The sequence below is a fragment of the Anomaloglossus baeobatrachus genome, chromosome 2 (genome assembly GCF_048569485.1).
Source record: "Anomaloglossus baeobatrachus isolate aAnoBae1 chromosome 2, aAnoBae1.hap1, whole genome shotgun sequence".
NCBI classification, from domain to species: Eukaryota; Metazoa; Chordata; class Amphibia; order Anura; family Aromobatidae; genus Anomaloglossus; species Anomaloglossus baeobatrachus.
The window spans coordinates 768,063,455-768,070,246 of NC_134354.1; the positions used below are offsets into that span (position 1 = coordinate 768,063,455).

General features: G+C 49.8%; 1 long non-coding RNA gene across 1 annotated transcript; it reads left to right on the plus strand.

Annotated features, from left to right (window-relative positions):
• Positions 1–2,573: 2,573 nt before the first annotated feature.
• Positions 2,574–6,225, plus strand: LOC142290708 (uncharacterized). Its single transcript, XR_012750367.1, has 3 exons — positions 2,574–2,596; positions 4,922–5,053; positions 5,951–6,225. It is a non-coding gene; the product is annotated as an uncharacterized LOC142290708 (long non-coding RNA).
• Positions 6,226–6,792: the final 567 nt, after the last annotated feature.

The window sequence follows — 6,792 nt, forward strand, 5'->3', positions numbered from 1 at the left end:
GCCGCTTTTATTGCACCTTGTTCTAATAAAGAAATTTGCTGGATCCTGGTAGTGCCGTCCCTTCCCTATTCTGGACTTTGTATGCATGTGAATGCTAAGCTACTTTGGACGTGCACCTCGTTGCCAGCTATGTGGAGGATCCTTGTCCATACCCTGGATTCTGGCCTTTGCTGATGTATGTGGGTGGGTTGGTGCGGCAATTCTTGTCCATGGATTAATCTAAATGACAAGGTAAGTAAGTAATAGCCCTGACCCTAGTGTGATCCTAGTTGACCAACTACCTATCAGCAGGGTTCGGCACCCTAAGATAAGAGCCAGGAATAGTGCCCCCACTTCACAAAGACTCACCCTAAATGCCCTGACTTTGCCTACATGTAGTCTGTCTGGGTACTTCAGTTAAGGGAGTCCAATAAATGAGAACGACAGTACACAGGGGCACATATATAAGATTATCTCATCACAGGAACATTTTTTTTAAAATACATCCAATTGTGGAAACGATTATTATTATAAGATCTATTGATTAAAATCAACTTTAAAATGAACATTGTTTTTTGGGAAAATCCCTTTAAGATACATATGTGCTCTTAGTTGCTATAGGGTAATACAGTATTTTCCCTTCTAGAGATAGTACTGATTAAAGAATGTATATATCCATTGAAGGAAAATTACGTCTCAAGCCTTTATTTCCCCTTCATAGGTAGCTCTATGGAGAGATCTATCACCTTCATATTAGTGTCATAGATGCCCATTAATAGATGGTATCATACATGATACTGAAGGCTATCTTTCCCATTCCTTTATGGGGAATATCTGATGACTGCTTATATACAATAACCCCTTATCAAGTGTCCGATATCTCCTCTTAGTTCAATAACGGCGTCCATATGGACTAATTCATGTCATTGTCACACCTCGTATAGAATGTATCTCAAGAGAACTCATAGGATATGTAATTCCAGGCAGCTTCTATTCACTGTCCATCTTGTTCCTTTAGTCCTGGGTTTTCCGAAGGTAAAAGATACCCCTATCTAGTCTGAAAGTACCCTTCACCTACATAGAATCAGTCCATTTCTATCATTCAGGGGCATGTCAGTGTTTTACTGAATGCACCCTGACTGCTGTGCCCGGGCAGTAAGGGGTTAAGTTCCCCTCTCATGTCCGATTCTCCCTCCTCCCCTTCCAAGGGGTTTATCCAATGGGAATGTTCCCATAATCCCTTTCTTTCCCCCTATAAATATCCCCTTTTTCCTGTATCCGGTCTCTCTTCACCTTGTGAGATCCGGACGGTGCTGTCATTAGCCTTCCCGGTGAGAGATGACCGACACACTAAACCAGGCTGTCAGGGACAGAATCAGGAGGGAGGGAGATGCTTGGCTTGCTGCTATATTGGGTGAGCAGCGTTCCCCTCCCCCTGAGGCTCAACCACAGGCTCCGGTCGGCAGGAGGCCTGCTCGCACAATCCGCCCTCCGGAGCGTCTGAGCCCAGCATATAACTCACCACTGTGCATGCGCGCGGGGCGCGCGCGCGCCCGGCGTGCACGCGACCCTCGTGCACGACGGGCGCGCGCGAATCGCCCTGTTACGTCCCTACACACGCCCCCAACAGTGAACGCGGCGGCCGCAAGCCTTTCATGCCCCTCAGGCAAAGCGGCGCCGCTTGATTCAAATCACGCCATCCCTGCGCCAAAACCAACGTGCACCCCAAGCCCTGCTGCTCCAGCTTACCCCTCCTCTCTGCTTAGCGCCCGCACCTTATCTGATGGGAGGGAATCAGAGCCGCAGCTCCTCATCGGCTGAGGAGCCTGCTGACATTCTGCAGCCCCCACCATCTAATATGTCAACTTCCCTGTCACACTGCATTACTTCAGAAGTGTGCAAAGTGGGGGCTGCTGCTCCCTCCAACATTTTCATACCTACCCATATGTCTCAACAGTCCATGAACCCGGGGGGGGAATGGCTTTGCCACGTGCCGCAGCTGCAGTGATGGCTTTACCTCCTGCGGCTGCCGCGGTGATGGCTTTGCCTCCTGCAGCGGCTGCAGTGACGGCTGTGCCTCCTGCAGCCCCTGGAGTGATGGCCTTGCCTTTTGCAGCTCAGGTGGGTATGGCGTTGCCTCCGGTGGCTCCGCAGGTGCTGCCGTTCCAGACGGCTGCGCCTCCGGCGATGGCATTGCCAGCCGCAGTACAACCGCCGATGGCTGTGCCATCTGTTCAGGATGCAGCGGGTGCTGGAAGCACGGCCCACGGTAGGCGACGCCGCGGGCGCCGAAACCACTCCGCTGCCTCCGACTCCTCCTCACGTTCACGCAGCCCATATAGGCGCAGGCGATACAGTAGGGACCGCAGTCGCCGCTCAGCTAATTCTGAGCGGCGGTCACGTTCATCGCGAAGAAGCCGTAGGTCTCGCTCATCAAGATGGCGTTCGCCATCAACCACGGCTGAGTCATCCGGCGACTCCATGACATCCAGCAGGCGCTCTCGTCGCACATTACGCCGCCGGAGAGATGCCGAACCCTATTTGGTTCAACCGCAGGCTGCCGACTCGGTACCGGCTCCACACGTATCGGTGACTCCCACAGATGCTCCAGCGGTCGGTGAGTACAACTATTCTGGGGCTTGGGGAACTGCTGATAATACAGCTATGTCTTTAAAAGCTCTGTTAGCTCATTTAAATATCCCGGGTAACAAAATTTTGGTTAACCCTCTCTTACTTGGAAATCAGCCCGAGAAGAGGGTTCAGCCTCCTCCTCGGGCTGATATACATAAGGACACGTTCTTTTGTGGGATGCCCCCTTTAGGATCTCACCTTGACCCAGAGACGGTTAACAAAATATGGGCTAATGATTATGTAGACATTTGGTCACTGGTTTCCACTGACCAATTTACGGTTGACAAAGAGAGGCGTTCCGCTGAACGCCCTTTTGACAAAAAACCCAGGGTCGCAAAAACTATCAATAACTGGCTGCAAGCCTTTTTTGTGTTGGGAGGTGTAATGGGTCAGAAACACCCCGAACGCTGTTCGGAATTTTTTATATATGTTGATTCCATTTATAACGCATACAAAGCGCATGGCGGATCTGCATGGTGGCGTTATGATGAGGATTTCAGGCGTCGTTTGGCCCTACAACCTCACGTAGGGTGGGGGGTTAAAGCTACTGATTCCTGGTTGCGTCTCATGATGACTCCTAAAGCCCCCTTTCATGCCGCGGCCCCTGGCAACTCCGCCGGTTCCAGTTCAGTGGCCGTTCGTAGACCCGGCACATGTTGGCAATTCAACGAAGGGCACTGCCGATTCTTTGGTCTCTGCAGGTATAAACATGAATGTTCTGCTTGCGGAGGCCCCCACGCAGCGGCCAAATGCCCCCGCCCTTCGGCAAAATTGCCAACAAAGCCGTCAAACCCACCTGAGAATCGGGACGCCGGTGAGCGTGGCCGAGATGGGGCCGTGGCTCGACCGGTACCCCAATAAGGACGCTGCAGCGCAGCTGCGCTTCGGCTTCACTTTTGGTTTCTTTATACCTTTTAAACTTAACAGACACCCCCTTTTTGCCCGTAACCTAAAGTCTGCGACTGAGCTTCACGAGGTTTTACTGGATAAAATAAACTGTGAGTTAGCAAAAGGCAGATTAATGGGACCCTTTGATTCGATCCCCTTTTACAACTTACGGGTGTCCCCGCTGGGGGTTGTTCCGAAGAAGGAGCCTGGGAAATTTCGTTTAATTCATCACCTTTCCCATCCGAAAGGTTTATCCGTCAATGATGGTATACCCGAATCGGATGCGTCTGTCACGTATGTCTCTTTTGACAAAGCTGTTGCGTTAGTTAGGCAAGCTGGACCGGGGGCTTTGATGGCCAAGTCAGATATTGAGTCGGCTTTCCGCCTCCTCCCAGTCCACCAGGATTGCTACCATCTGTTGGGATGTTACGTAGATGGTCTTTATTATTACGATACATGCCTTCCCATGGGTTGTTCAATCTCCTGCTCCTATTTTGAGCTATTCAGTTCTTTCTTAGAATGGGTCGTGAAGGTTGAATCTGCTTCCCAATCTATTATTCATTATCTTGACGACTTCCTTTTTGTTGGCCCTCAAGATTCCACCCATTGCCAGCTTCTATTGAATACGTTTTGCAGTTTGATGTCCAGATTTGGTGTCCCTTTGTCGAGGGACAAAACAGTAGGCCCCTCCCAGGTTCTTTCCTTCCTCGGTATTGAAATAGATTCCAATGCAATGCTATTCCGCCTCCCGGATGACAAGGTAGAAAAGCTGCTCTCGCTGATTATGGGTTTTTGTTCGGTTCGTAGTGTGACCCTACGTCAGATGCAATCTTTGCTGGGCCTTCTTGTATTTGCCTGTCGTGTTATGCCAATGGGACGAGTTTTTTCCCGGAGGTTATCACTTGCCACTAAAGGTATTCGCCTTCCTCATCACCGCATCAGGATTACTCCCTGCTTGAAATCTGATTTGTTTATCTGGAATGATTTTCTATCCAGGTATAATGGTCAAACTTGTTTCCAGGATAACGTTATTTCCAATGAAGAACTATCACTTTTTTCCGATGCATCGGGATCTTTGGGTTTTGGCGTTATTTTTGGCGATCAGTGGTGTGCTGAGCAATGGCCTCAATCTTGGCACGCCAGAGGTTTCGTGTCCAACCTGACCCTCCTTGAATTGTTCCCCATTGTAACAGCTGTCGTGATCTGGGGCCCAGCTTTCAGAAATAAACGGATTTTATTTTGGACTGATAATATGTCCGTGGTTAACGCGATAAACCATCTGACTTCATCCTCTTTGCCAGTCCTAAAGTTACTTAGATTCTTTGTGCTGCATTGCCTCGAGCTCAATATGTGGTTCAGGGCTCGCCATGTGCCTGGCAGGTACAACGCTATCGCTGACTCACTTTCCCGTTTTCAATTTTAGAAATTTCGGCAGCTGTGTCCTCGGGCACAACCAGAGGGAATGTCGTGTCCACCCAGCATATGGGACCTGCTGGAATGCAGCTGATGCCTTTGGTGACGTCTTCACTGGCCCCGAGGACTTGGCTGGCTTACGGTAAGGCATGGGAGGAATGGCTATCTGTTGCGGCTAATTATCCGGTTTCCACCTCTGATTCTGCCAGACTGGACGTTACCTGCCGGTATTTGTATCATCTGTATAATAAAGGTGCTTCCTGCGCGGTAGCGCGGAACCGATTGTCTGGACTTGCCTTTCATTTCAAGCTTCGAGGTTGGTCGGACGTTACTAAGTTTTTTATAGTCCAGCAAGCAGTTAAGGGGTGGGGTAGGGGGCAGCCCAGAAGGGAGTGTAGAAGGCCGGTTTCTTTTAGCTTTCTTTCTCGTATCATCGGACATATCTCCGCTGTTTGTCCTCCTCCTTTTGAGTCTGCCCTTTTCTCCGCCTCTTTTGCTATTGCCTTTTTTGGCGCATTGCGCATTAGCGAGTTGGTTTCTCCTGCCAGAGGCACTCATGGGGGCCTTCGGCACGACGACGTCGCATTGTGTAATGGGGGTTTAAGGATTAGAATTCGAAAATCTAAGACCGATCAAACCGGAAATGGCTTCTGGATATCTTTGTTTGCCATTCATGGCCCAGTGTGCCCTGTTACATTGACACTTAACTATATCGCTTTGCGCCATGGTAGTTCTTCCTTCCTAGTACATGAAGATGGTTCCCCTCTGACGAGATTCCAATTTTTAGCTGTTTTCCGTAAATGTTTAAGGTTCCTGGGCTTTCCTGCCGGCGAATTTGGTACTCACTCCTTCCGGATTGGGGCGGCGACTGAGGCCGCTCGGGCGGGATTGCCCAATGAAGTCATTCAACGCATAGGCCGGTGGCGTTCCGCGTGTTTTGCGAGATATATTAGACCAGAATTACTGCTTCATTAATACATTTTCTTTTGCACAGGTTTGCCTTCTTGTACATGTGTCACTGACAGTTTTCTTCTTCTAGGAGCTGCCAAGCCTGTCATTTGGCTATTGGGACACTCCTATATTTTCTGGGCAGGACAGCGGGCTGAGAATCAACCTGGAGGACGTGCCCTTGGCTTTCGTGGCTTCGAAGTCAATTGGAGAGGCGTCAGGGGTCTCATATGGCCTCAAGTTATACCGGAGGTTGTGGAAATTGCGAGGTCTGCTTTAACTCCAGTGGTCCTCGTCATTCACGCTGGGGGTAATGACCTCGGTGCCCGCCGTTTGGCGGAGCTTATCACCACAATGAGGTCTGACGTGGACAAGTTTCATGCCTTTTTCCCTGAACTTGTCCTTGTTTGGTCCGAGGTCATTTCCCGGCCTGTTTGGCGGGGGGCTCAAGGAGCGGCGGCTCTAGAGCGTTCAAGGCGGACACTCAACTCACGTATTTCGTGTTTTGTCCGCTTTAAGGCAGGGATCGTCGTTAGACACTGGCAATTGGAAGGGGATAATTCCTCCCTGATGTTGAACGATGGCGTTCATTTGAATAACATTGGCCTAGACATATTTTTATCAGGCCTGCAAGACGGTATTGAGCAGGCCTTGTTCATTATGGGTGGGGGTCGGAGCACAGTCTAGGGCCTCTGCTCCTCCGTGGCGGTTTCAAGGAACACAGTTCAATTACGAAAGCTAAAGTGCGCCGGAAGTCTGGCCTGGCACAAAGTTTCGTTTTGAAAGTGGTTATTTATAATGGTTAATTGTGCTGTGACCGACCTCCATCCACATCAAAAGATGAGAGTTGTTTACTGATTTTATAAAGCTCTCCTAATAAAGTTTGTATTTTGGTTAACTTGTCTCGGAGTGGTTAATCGGACATGGGAGGGT